Source organism: Microtus oregoni, unplaced genomic scaffold (genome assembly GCF_018167655.1).
Source record: "Microtus oregoni isolate MIOR12 unplaced genomic scaffold, Mior012 000048F_ref0000485, whole genome shotgun sequence".
Lineage (NCBI taxonomy): Eukaryota > Metazoa > Chordata > Mammalia > Rodentia > Cricetidae > Microtus > Microtus oregoni.
The window spans coordinates 18281223-18294679 of record NW_024543222.1 but is presented as its reverse complement, the minus strand read 5'-3'; the positions used below and the strand labels follow the sequence as shown (position 1 = coordinate 18294679).

The following is a 13457-nucleotide window of genomic DNA, read 5'->3' as shown; positions in this document are numbered from 1 at the left end:
CCAGCTGTGATTATACCAGCCATCCTCCGTGGCTTTAGACTGGGGGCATCCCTGGGAAAAGAAGGTTGGAGAACCTGGAGACCACTGTGCCAAGGAGAAGCAGGGCATTAAGAAGGATTAAAGCCAGCTGCTAGGCTGGGAGAGAAACGTGCACTGCAGAGGGGAGGAAAATCTTGACTCTGTCACCATCAGGGGCCTAAGCTGGCCTCTCTCCCTAAAGAGTAAGAGTTACAGAAAGATGTCTGTGACAATGACCAGCAAAGGTAGGTATGGATGTCTTTATTTCAGTTATGGGGAAATGAAAAACAGAGAAGTCAAGGGACTTGTCCAAGGCCACACGGCTAATATAAGAGCAGAAACAGGCTTCTTCTGCCCCATGTCCAAAATCGACACTGCCTTGGTCTCTCCCTCCTCTTAACTAGGATGGAAGAGTAGAGAGAGGGGTAGACCTTCAGGACTGAGGCTCAAATTCCAGCATGAATTAGCTCCTTTAGTTCCCCGCTTAATTTGTGGGGCTCTCAAGTGGGCCCCTCCCTGTACTGCCAGGCCATGGGATGGGGTGCCCACACTGAATGAGCCCTGGCCTTTTTCTGTACCAGATCAGGAACCCTAAGTGGTTCATTCCCAGCTCTCATCCTCAGAGCCAAAGGGTTTCAGCAGGAACTGGGAGATTAATGATCTGATCACAAACCAGCCCCTTCCCCCAGACCGACCTGATTGAAGCCTCTTCTGCCAAGGTCACCAGCATCGCTGGTATAGAGGGATGAAGTTCCTATTTCCTGGCCTGACCAGGGGCGTCCAGGGTAGGTGGAAACAGGGTCTCCTTGGGGCTGCTGGGAAGATGACCTATCCTGTGTCCACTGCCATCTTCCTTAGCCTTGCCCTTGGGCCTTGCTTGCAGTAAGTGGTTGGGAGATCTTTTTGTTTATTTATTAAAGGCTTTGCTTCCTGATTCTTCCATAGCTGTCTCTTTCAGTTCGTCAACAAATATTTCCTTCGCTCCAGCTGTGTGCCCAGCTGTCCGCTTAGCGCTGGGTTTTCTGGGACCGTTAAGGAGTTCCCTACCCTGGGACCGCTCATGGCCTGTGAGGAACAGATCCAGTACCTCTGGGGAGAGTAGGTGCGTTGAAGGGCCTGTGGAATCGGCACCCATGTTTCCTCTTGCCCATCACTACTACTTTAAGGGGCACCGAAAACTGGGCCTCTGATGCAGTAATTGCCAGCCTGTGTCCTCATTGCCAACCACCTCCCACCCAAAACCTGGTGGAAATAAACCCAAACTAAAAAGGGCCTATTGTGTGGAAAATTACATTATCGCTCCTGTTGACGGGGAATGTGAGCTGCCAAAGAGATTAATCAGTTGTTATCTATTACATTGAGTTGGCTTGACAGGAAGCATCTTCCCAAATCATGGGCCACAATGGGGAAAATTCTACCAGACAGGCTTGGTTGTAAAGTTTGGGGACGATGTTTCAATAAGTCTGTGTTGCCCCCTACTGTGAGCAGGTGGTATGACAGCCAAGACAGAGTGAAGGTGTGGGGTGGGATGGTCACAGCCAGCACGGCCTTGCCAGACGGTTGTCACGTTGTGGTCTCTAATGGAAGAAATATGCGGCCATTGGGGACATTCAGAACTCAGGTGACTGAGCCTATTTCCACAAAGTAGATGTCTCTTTAAAGAAAGGGTAGGCTATGGATGTGGCTCCGTGGTAGAGTGCACAGTGGTAGCATGCCCAGAGCCCTGGGTTCAAGCCTCACTACTGAAAGAGAAGAGAGGAAAAGGAGAGCCTGGTGAGCAAGCATGGCGAAGCATGCCTGTAGTCCCAGCATTCTGGACGCTGAGGCAGGAGGATAGTGAGTTCAATTAAGAAAAACGGGGCTGGGCTGGAGAAATGGCTCAGTGGTTAAGAGCACTGACTGCTCTTCCAGAGGTCCTGAGTTCAATTCCCAGCAACCACATGGTGGCTCACAGCCATCTATAATGAGACCCAGCGCCCCCTTCTGGCATTCAGGCATACATGGAAGGAATGCTGTACACATAAGAAAGAAAGAAAGAAAGAAAGAAAGAAAGAAAGGAAGAAAGAAAGAAAGATGGGGCTGAGCCGGGCGGTGGTGGCGCACGCCTTTAATCCCAGCACTTGGGAGGCAGAGGCAGGCGGATCTCTGTGAGTTTGAGACCAGCCTGGTCTACAAGAGCTAGTTCCAGGACAGGCTCCAAAACCACAGAGAAACCCTGTCTCAAAAAACCAAAAAAAAAAAAAGAAAAGAAAAGAAAAAGAAAAAGAAAGAAAGAAAGAAAGAAAGAAAAATGGGGCTGTCTAGCAAACCCCTATCTCATAAATGAAAAAGAAAACCAGGCATAGCTGTTCACGCTTTAAATCTTAGCACTTGGAAGGCAGGTAGACCTCTATGAGTTCAAGGTCAGCCAGGTCCACATAGTGACCTCCAGGCCAGCCAAGGCTGCAGGATGAGACAGTGTCTCAACACTACCATCATTGCTCTCCCAAAGGACCTGGGTTCAATTGCCAGCACCCATATGGTAACTAACAAACATTTGTAACTCCAGTTCCGGGAATTCTGACTCCCTCTTCTGGCCTCCACCAGCACCACATGCACACAGTGCACAAAAATTCATGCAGGCAAAACACACACACATTTTTTTTTGCTTTATAAATAATACCATTCAAAATTTTCACCTCCTCCCATTTCCCTCCCATTCCCTCACGCACCCTCCCCCCTCCCCTTCCAGTCCTAAGAGAGGGCAGGGTACCCTGCCCTGCACACACATAATTTTTTATAAATATTTATTTATTATGTATACAATATTCTGTCAGTGTGTATGCCTGCAGGCCAGAAGAGGGCACCAGACCCCATTACAGATGGTTGTGAGCCACCATGTGGTTGCTGGGAATTGAACTCAGGACCTTTGGAAGAGCAGGCAATGCTCTTAACCTCTGAGCCATCTCTCCAGCCCCCACACATAATTTTAAAAAAAAAATATTAAAATGGAGGCTCAGGAAGATATCTCAGGAGATAAAGATATTTGCTACATAAGTCTGACCTGAGTTTGACCTCTGGAACTTACATAAAAGCATAAAAGGACTTATTCCACATAGTTGTCGTCTGACCATCATACACACCGTGGCACACATACAATAATGATTAATAGCCACGCATGGTGGCGCACACCTTTAATCCCAGCACTCAGAAGGCAAGGGAAAGGCTAATATCTGTGAGTTCGAGGCCAGCCTGGTCTACAAGAGCTAGTTCCAGGACAGGCACCAAAGCTACAGAGAAACCTTGCCTCAAAAAAAAACAAAAGTAAATAAATTATTAATAAAATAACTTTTAAAATAAGGCGGGAAAGGTAGTGGAAGATGCTGTAATTGACCTCTGGCCTCCACATATACACACATGCGTATGCACACTTGAGCACACACAGCTTAGGGTAATAGTGCAAACCTATAATACCAGCACAGGGAAGTGGGAGGCACGGAAGAGCTGGTGTTCAGATTCAACATCAACTGCCTGCTGAGCTGGATGCCAGCTTGGGCTACATGGAAGCCTAACTAAAGTGAAGAAAGAAAAGGAACAGGGGAGGGGGAGGGAAATGGGAAGCGGTTGCGGGGAGGAGGCAGAAATCCTTAATAAATAAATAAATTAAAAAAGAAAGAAAGAAAGAAAGAAAAGGAACAGTGTTAATGAATGTATCCTCGCAGAGATATTTGTTTGTGAACAGTGTGTATTGCATGAGTGTGTTTGACATCCTAGTGTCCAACACCTTATTTCCACTTTCTACGTCTGCTTGTGCAACTCATTCCATTACACCCCTCCTTATGAATATTCAGATTATAGCAGTTCATTCTGTTATTATTATAAACATTGAGCTCTCTGTCCCTCCCTCTTCTCTTTCTCACTCCCCCCCCTTTTCCCTTCCTCCTCCCCTCCCTCCAGGACTACCCTTGGATGCTCCATTCTCCATCAGCCTGCCTCAGTTTCCCAAGTGCTAGGATTACAGACCTATGCCACCATGTCCCACCTGGGCTTTAAAGTTTGTAATAAATATTTACTGAACTGCACCAAAAACGTTTGACCAAGTGGCAGCAATAACAGTGGATGGGTGTGGTACCTTGAATGAGAACAGCCCCCACAAGCTGATACGCTTGGATCCCTGGTCCTCAGTTGCTAGAACTGTTTGGGAAAGATTAGGCGGTATTGCCCTGCTAGAGAAGGTGTGTCACTTTGGGTGGGCTTTGAGGCTTCAAAAGCCTCCAGCCATCCCCAGAGTGCTCTCTGCTTCCTGTCTATGGACTTGAATGTGAGTTCAGCAGCCGCTCCAGAACCACGCCTGTCTGCCCACCCTATGCTTCCCACCATGAGATGGACGGACTCCTCTCCCCCTGGAACTGTAAGCCCCTTCCTTCTGTAAGTTGCCTTGGTCACGGGGTTTTATCACAGCAATAAAAAAAGAAACTGATACAAAGAGAATACCCATTTCTCCATATCCTCACAAACATGATCTAGTGGCAAGCCTTCTGACTTTAGGTGAGGCCTCTCTGGAAGTCACGGGATCTACTTCTTTCTTTGGACTGCAGATTTCTCCAAGGCAGGGACTGTATCTTTTCTATCCCTGCGTGTTAGTTTTCTGTCGATCTGAAACAAGTTAGAGTCCTCTGAGAAGAGAAATCTCAGCTAAGAAAAATGCTTCCATCAGATTGGCCAGCACGCAAGTCTGTGAAGCATTTTCCTGATCAGTGAATTATGTGGGAGGGCCCAGCCTCAAAAAGGAAGAAGGAGGAGGGGAGGAGGAGGGGGAGGAGGAGGGGGGAGGAGGAGGAGGAGGAGGGGGAGGAGGAGGGGGAGGGAGAGGAGGAGGGGGGAGGAGGAGGAGGGGGGAGGAGGAGGGGGGAGGAGGAGGAGGGAGGAGGAGGAGGAAGAAGAGGGGGAAGAGGGGGAAGAGGAGGGGGAGGAGGAAGAAGAGGGGGAGGAGGGGGGGAGGAGGAAGAGGAGGAGGAGGAGGAGGAAGAGGGGGAGGAGGGGGGGAGGAGGAAGAGGAGGGAGGAGGAGGGGGAGGAGGAGGAGGAGGAATAAAATAAAATAAAATTACCTATGCTATATCATCTTTCAGCTAAGAAGTGAGGTATGAGTGAGGGTAAATATTTACAATTATTTGAATTTGCATAGAGGAAATACTAAGGGTGGCCTGTGGGTGCTGAGGAAACCAGCAGGCAAATCAAGGTAGGAGTAAAACTTACCAATGAATTTTTAATTTTATGTGCATTAGTGTTTTGCCATGGGTTTTGGGTCTCCTGGAACTGGGGTTTCAGACAGGTACGAGCTGCCATGTGGATGCTGAGAACTGAACCTCGGTCTCCAGAAGAGCAATCAATGCTCTTAACTGCTGAGCCATCTCTCCAACTCCAGAATTTTTTACTACATAATTTTAGTTGTTGAATCCTATATTTTTACTGCCTATTCAAAAGCTAAATCAAAAGCAAATTGTGGGGGGCTGGAGAGATGGCTCAGTGGTTAAGAGCATTGCCTGCTCTTCCAAAGGTCCTGAGTTCAATTCCCGGCAACCACATGGTGGCTCACAACCATCTGGAATGAGGTCTGGTGCCCTCTTCTGGCCTGCAGACATACACACAGACAGAATATTGTTTACATAATAAATAAATTTTAAAAAAAAAGCAAATTGTGGGGGTTGGAGAGATGGTTCAGAGGTTAAGAGCACTGACAGCTCTTCCAAAGGACTCAGATTCAATTCCCAGCACCCACATGGCAGCTCACAACTATGGGTAACTCCAAGGCCAGGGCATCCAGCCAGAGCCACCTTCCAGCCTCTGGGAGAATTGAATACACATGCAGGTAAAAACACGCATACACCTAACATATAAAACATAAATCTCTTTTAAAAAATAAAAGCAAGCTGTAGTCTAGGGAGTTGGCTCGGTAGCTAAGAGCGCTTGCTGAATAAACATGAGCATGTGAGTTTGTAACTCAGTGCCAAAGGGAAAACAAAGCTGGGTATAGGTAGACAAACCTAAGTTCAGTGCTGAAAAGACAGGAGACAAGGGGAGTCTAGCGGCTTGCTAGCCAGTCAGTCTAGCAAAAAAATAAAAATTAAAAAAAAAATTTAAAAAAAATTGCAACATCCAGATTCGGAGAGACCTTGTCTCCGAAAATGATAGACCCAGACACCAGACACGTGACCGCCTCTGGTCTAGACATGGACACAGAGAGAAGCACCCACACACAGACACACACACACAAAGCAACTGGTACCAAGCATTCTAGCACATGTCTGTAATCTCAGTATTTGGGAGGCTGACATGGAAGGATTATGAGGTTAAGGTCAGCCTGGATCACATGGTGAACTTGAAGCCAGTCAGGGCTACAAAGCAAGAAAGAAAGAAAGGCCAGAGCTGGTGGCCTACGCCTGTAGTCCCAGTTATTCAAGATGATGGAAGAGTTCAGGGCTTTGAGGGGTACTCCCCATGTCCCCTAAGTTAAGAAGCTATTGGCAGTTGATGGCTACTGAGAGAGGGAAAGTCACTTTTGGTGGCTCATGTGACCTCTTTTTTTAATTTATTTATTTATTATGGGCACCATCTCCTTATAGTTGCTAGGAATTGAACTCAGGACCTCTGAAACAGCAGTCAGTGCTCTTAACCACTGAGCCATCTCTCCAGGCCCTCATGTGACATCTTGTAGGATGTCCCAGACCCCAAGTGAATGACTCTACACCCATGTGATTAGGTCAGCACTAACTGGACTTGGGGAATTAAATAATAGTAATAATAATAATAATAAACATGATGTTGGGACAGAGATGCCTAGCTTGCCTGCCTCAGTCTATATCAAGAAGAATGTGGGGCAGGGCCAAGTATCATGGTGCATGTCTTTAATCCCAGCACTCCAAAAATAAAATAAAGTAAAAAGATGATGGTTGAGGGCTGGAGAGATGGCTCAGCGGTTAAGAGCACTGCCTGCTCTTCCAAAGGTCCTGAGTTCAATTCCCAGCAACCACATGGTGGCTCACAACCATCTGTAATGAGATCTGGTGCCCTCTTCTGGCCTGCAGGCATACACACAAACTGAATATTGTATACATAATAAGTAAATAAATATTTAAAAAAAAAAAAGATGATGGTTGAGGATGGAGCCCAATAGTACAGCACTTGCTTAGCATGCACAAGAGCTTCCCCCAAGAACACAGAAGAGATTTAAACCCCCTCCCTCTGAACTGATTGATCAAGCAGAAAAAAAAAAAAAAAAACAAGCTTCCCCAGAAATGGACCTTTTCTTGGTTGGTTTGTTTGAATTTTTACTTTTTTTTTTAAAATATTTATTTATTTATTATGTATACAATGTTCTGTCTGTGTGTGTATGCCTGCAAGCCAGAAGAGGGCACCAGACCCTGTTACAGATGGTTGTGAGCCACCATGTGGCTGCTGGGAATTGAACTCAGGACCTTTGGAAGAGCAGGCAATGCTCTTAACCTCTGAGCCATCTCTCCAGCCCCCTGAATTTTTACTTTTTGTGTATGAGTGTTTCGCCTGCTTGTGTGTGTATGAACCACACCCCTGTCTGGTGTCTGCAGAGGATCTCCTGGAACTGAAGATGAAGGTGGTTTGAGCTACTATGTGGGTGCTGGGAATTGAGCCCTGGGGCCCCTTGCAAGAGCAGACAGTGCTTTAACCACTGAGCTAACTTCACCCACTCACTCGTTCCCTCCCTCCCTCCTTCCTTCCCCTTCCTTCCTTTTTTAAGCAGGGTCTCACTGCATCACCCAGACTGTCCTCAAATTTTCCATCCTTCAGCCTCAGTCTTCCAAGTGGGGTTATCTGTGGAAGCCACCACCACACCCCGTTTAACCCCCAATCCTAACCTTAAATGAAATGTCTTCATCTCTGAAACCGTCACCCTCGGAGGCAGGTGGCACATCTTTCTCAGTGACACATCCCACACTGGCCATCCTCCTGCCTCAGCCTCCGAGTGCAGAGATTACAGGTGTGCGCCATCTGCCTTAACCAGCTCTGCCACCACAGTCAGAACAGGAAAATGGGACTAATCCATCCTGAACCCCGAATCTCACAGAAACTAGTGCAGAAAGGCTGTGTCTCATAGCCTGCCATGCGCTCAGCTGCTGGGCTGCGTGGAGAAGGAGGGCTGAGGATCACGTGTAGTGGACTCAGCATACACTGGAGGGTTGGTAAACGCTGAATGAACCTTTATGGAAGGCCTGTTGCACACAGACGTTATGGAAGCATCTCATTAAGGTGGTCCCCAGAGTAAGGGGCAAAGACTGCTAATATTAACCTCTCTTTGGTTTGAATGAGTCCCCCGAAGGTCATGCGTTGGAAACTTGATCTTCAGCACGACTTTGGGAAGTGGAACTGTAAGAGGCGGTTAAAACAGACTCCTCGTGGACAAAGCAAAGACGTCATCACAGTGGAGGTTCCTGTTAAGGAGCGGCCGTAGCGCCCTGTGGATGCTTTTGCCACGTCATGGCTTCCCCCACATTGTAAGAAGGCCTCACTAGAGGCAGCCCTCACTGTTGGAGCGCTGATCTTCAGATGAATAACAAACAGCCTTGGGTATTCTGTTATAGGAGCGCAAAACAAATAAGGCAGCCCCAATGTGCACAGATGGAAAACCTTGGGCCCAGGGAGACCGGATAACTGGTCCAAGGTCAAGAAGATGACATATCAGAGACAGGAATCGGGGAGATATGGAAGAAATAGACCCAGGGTCGGGCATGGTGGTACATGTCTTTAATCCCAGCACTCAGGAAGCAAAGGGTCTCTATGAGTTCAAGGTCAGCCTGGTCTACATAGAGAGACCCTGTCTTAAAAAAAAAAAAAAAGAAAAAGAAAGAAAAAATAAGGAAGGAAGGAAAGGGAAGAAAGAAAGAAAGAAACAAACAAACAAACCCAGGCCTCTCTGTGAAGGGCGCCCTGCCTTATGAGGAGAGGTCTGTGTGAACACAGGCTAACTTGAGGCCCATCACCCGTGTGTAGGCCCAGGCGCCTAGGATAACCTACTCCTCTGCTATCCGATATGGTAGTCACAGGCTCTTGCATTGTTTGCCCAGCTCCAGGAACAGATCTGATAGGGTAGTGAGGGAGTGAGGAAACAGACAGACACACAGGGGTTGAGAGGTCCCTGAGGTCGAGAGAACTGGGCTCTCTGATGCAGAAACTGCAGCACCTTGGAAGCCTTGCATGTTTATTATATAGAGTTGAACAGAGGCCGGGTTATTGCATCTGGTAAACAAGGAGATGGAGTTTATGGTCAACAGCTGGATCAAGGACACAGGTAAGAGCAGCCTGTAGGGGGAGCAGCCTCTGGAGGGGAGAAGCCCATGGGAGGGAGCAGCTTCTGGAGAGGAGCGGCCTGTAGGGGGAGTAGCCTCTGGAGGGGAGCAGCCCATGGGGGAGCAACCTGCAGGGGAGAGCAGCCTCTGGAGGAGAGTAACCCATGGGGAAACAGCCTCTGGAAAGGAGCAGCCTCTGGAGGGGAACAGCCTCTGGAGGGGGAGCAGCCTCTGAAGGGGAGCAGGCTCTGGAGGGGAGCAGCCCATGGGGGAGCAGCCTCTGGAGGGGAGCAGGCTCTGGAGGGGAGCAGCCTCTGAAGGGGAGCAGGCTCTGGAGGGGAGCAGCCCATGGGGGAGCAGGCTCTGGAGGGGAGCAGCCCATGGAGGGAGCAGCCCATGGGGGGAGCAGTCTGCAGCGGGGAGCAGCCTCTGGAGGGGAGCAGTCCTCTGAAGGGGAGCAGTCCTCTGGAGGGGAGAAGTTTCTGGAGGGGAGCAGCCCATGGGGGGAGAGCAGCCTCCGGAGGGGAGCAGCCCTGGAGGGGAGCAGCCTCTGGAGGGGGAGCAGCCTCTGAAGGGGAGTAGCCCATGGGGGGAGCAGCCTCTGGAGGGGGCAGCCTCTGGAGAGGAGCAGTCCTCAGGCTGTAATTTTTGGGGAGGATAATAGAGGACAGTTCTATCCTAGCGCACGCTAATAACATCCACAAGGGAAGGGGCTCAGGAGTGGGTCCTTAACATGGCTGTGCCCAAGTCAACAACATACATTCATTCAGGACTTAACATAGCCAAGGCTTCCTTCATTCCCCACAACTAGACACATGTTATTGAAATTTTTTTAAAGATTACTTATTTTGTGAATATGAGCATTTTACCTAAATGTATGAGTATATACCATATGTGTGTATAGAGCTCAGAGAGACCAGAAGAGGGTTTTGGATCCCCTGGAACTAGAGTTACAGATGGTCCTGAACCACCATTTGGGTGCAGGGAGCTGAACCCAGGTCCTCAACAAGAGTGAGTGCTCTTAACCATTGAGCCATCTCTCTAGCCCCTGGCTATTGAAATATGAACGATTCAAATGAAATAAAATTTAAAATTCAGGTTTTTGGCCACAGTATGTCATATTTCAAGTGCCCAACAGGCCCTGTGAGCTGTGGTAACATACTGTACAAGGCAGATAGGAACCATTCCACCGCCAGGCAGTGGTGGCGCACGCCTTTAATCCCAGCACTCGGGAGGCAGAGGCAGGTGGATCTCTGTGAGTTCGAGGCCAGCCTGGTCTACAGAGCAAGTTCCAGGACAGGCTCCAAAGCTACAGAGAAATCCTGTCTCAAAAAACCAAAAGAAAAAGAAAAAAGAAGAAGAAAGAAAGGAACTTCTGTTGGAGCCCCAAGGAATAGGCCTGGAATAGGCTCTTGAGAGGTGGAGACAGGAGGATAAGGAGTCAAGTTCGTCTTCAGCTACACAGTGAATTTAAAGCCAGCCTGACCTATGATAACATAGGATCCAGTCCTCTTTCCCACCCTCTCCCCAAAAACGAATAAATTCTCTTGGGCTCTGGTGGTCTAGCAGAAGCAGGATGCCCAAGGGACTACTTACTTATGGGGAAGGATACAGTTGGGAGAACCAAGAGTATACCTTTTGCCTTGCTGTAAGGGCAGAGTCTACCTAGGAGGTTGGGAGGACTTCACAGTTAAGAATGACATTTGAGCCGGGCGGTGGTGGCGCACGCCTTTAATCCCAGCACTCGGGAGGCAGAGGCAGGCGGATCTCTGTGAGTTCGAGGCCAGCCTGGTCTACAAGAGCTAGTTCCAGGACAGGCTCCAAAACCACAGAGAAACCCTGTTTCGAAAAACCAAAAAAAAAAAAAAAAAAAAGAATGACATTTGAAGCATGGGGACCTTGGGGGAGGGTTGAAGGGGGGAGAGTAGAGGCAGGGAGGGAAGCAGAGAAAAATATAGAGCTCAATAAAAATCAATAAAAAAAATAAAAAAGGGGGGCCGGAGAGATGGCTCAGTGGTTAAGAGCATTGCCTGCTCTTCCAAAGGTCCTGAGTTCAATTCCCGGCAACCACATGGTGGCTCACAACCATCTGTAATGAGGTCTGGTGCCCTCTTCTGGCCTGCAGACATACACACAGACAGAATATTGTATACATAATAAATAAATAAATATTTAAAAAAATAAAAAAATTTTAAAAAAATTAAAAAGAATGACATTTGGTGAAGGAGAATGGCGATTCCGGGGAAGTCGGCACAGTGGCAGTGGCCTACTGGGAGAAGCACCACTTTTGACATGACCCCAATGAGGGGGTGGGGCTAACGAGGGATTGTGTGAATCTGAGTCTGGAAGGATCAGGAAGGTACTAAGGACACAAAATGGCCCTAGCGACTGATGGGGATAGGAGCGGCAGGAAGGGCAAGATCAGCCACATCATCAGAACCTCACGTTAGGAGCAAGGGCAAAAACTGGAAGGAAGCTGGGTGTGGAAGCACATGTCTTTAATCCCAGGACTCGAGAAGCAGAGGCAGGAGGATTTCTGTGAGTTTGAAGCCAGCCTGGTCTACAGAGTGAGTCCCAGGACAGCCAGAACTGTTACACGGAAAAACCCTATCTGGAAAAAAAAACAAGAACAAACACACAAAAAAGAACTGGAGGGGGCTGGAGAGATGGCTCAGAGGTTAAGAGCATTGCCTGCTCTTCCAAAGGTCCTGAGTTCAATTCCCGGCAACCACATGGTGGTGAGAAGGGGTCTGGTGCCCTCTTCTGGCCTGCAGGCATACACACAGACAGAATATTGTATACATAATAAATAAATATTAAAAAAAAAAGAACTGGAAGGAAGAGGCTTGGCAAGATGGCTTAGCAGGTAAGGTCATTGTCATCATCTGATGACTTGAGTACAAGCCTTGTGACCTACACGGTGAAAGGGGAGAACTTGCTCCGACAGTTGTCTTCTGACCTCCACGTGTGTTCTGTGCACACACACAGGCGTGCACAGACATGTGCGCACACAGGCATGCACACGCACGTGCACTGTACAGGTAGGGAATTCAGAGGACAACTAGCAGGAAGTCTCCCTCCACCACCACGCAGTACCTGGGATGTCAAACTCAAGTTGACAGGTTTGGTGGCAAGTGCCTTTGCCTGATGACATAGGCCTTAGGTCTCAGCACTCAGGAAGGAGAGGCAGGTGAATCTCTTGTGAGTTTTAGGACAGCCTGATCTACAATGTGAGCTCCAGGACAACCAAGCTAAAGCGACTATGAACGTTCTCAGCGGCAAAACCCTTTCTAGCATGCGCAAAGTCCTGAGTTCAAGACACTCCAGCCCCAAGTTCTGCAGACAAAAAGGTAAAACAGCAATCCAAGCCAAGAATCTCCCAAAGTTAGAGATTTTATTCTGGTTTTTCCCAGCCAGAGCTAGCTAGAACCAGCAGTGTCCCCAGAGCACAGGGTAGAATGAGGGGCACAGGTGGCCGGAAAGGCAGAGTCCCCGCCGCTTCGGAACATTCCTTCCTAGGCAGCCGACATTTTCTAATCTGACAGCTGGAGTGGCCAGGGATCCAAGCCAGCAGTGACTCACCGACGGGTCCCAGCGCTGTGGGGAAGGCCTGCCCTGCAGTGAGGGCCCGGTCGGCAGGTGGCACTGTTGAGTCGGCACTGGAAGAACCTGACTGAGCTCCACCGGGACCTGGAGGGGGTCAACCCTTGAATTTTTCTTCCAGAACCCAGAGCCCCGGAGCTGTGAGTAGCCTTGCTCATCCTCACCCGGACCTGGCTTCTGGTCCTCAGCTTTCCTAAGCCTTCACTCCCTACCGTGGATGCCCCAAGGCCACCACATGATCCCAAAGGAGGACAGGAGGTGTCGTGGGCAGGCTTCATTCAATTGGGGCCCTAGAGCCGAAGTTGCAAATTAATCTTCCCTTTCCCTCCTCTCTAGCCTCCCACTCTCTCCTTCCCTCCCTCCTCCCCCCTTCTTCCTCCCTTCCCTCCTCCTGGGCGGCTCTACCGAGTGGTTCAAAACAAACAATGTTTTCAGCCCATCCCACGCCTGCCCTGCTGGGGCCTATTCAGAGTTTTAAGCCCTGGACTCCAGTTCCTTCTGCGGGATCCAGGGGGCAGGGTAGAGATGCGGAAAG

General features: G+C 48.9%; 1 protein-coding gene across 1 annotated transcript in view; it reads right to left on the bottom strand.

The window, feature by feature from the left end:
* Nucleotides 1–1616: 1616 nt before the first annotated feature.
* The window catches only part of Hexim2 (HEXIM P-TEFb complex subunit 2), a 37822-nt gene continuing 25981 nt past the window's right edge, over nucleotides 1617–13457 (bottom strand). The window contains exon 4 of the mRNA XM_041635749.1: nucleotides 1617–1760. The gene's annotated coding sequence lies outside the window, so the exon portion shown is untranslated. The remainder of the gene's footprint in view (nucleotides 1761–13457) is intronic.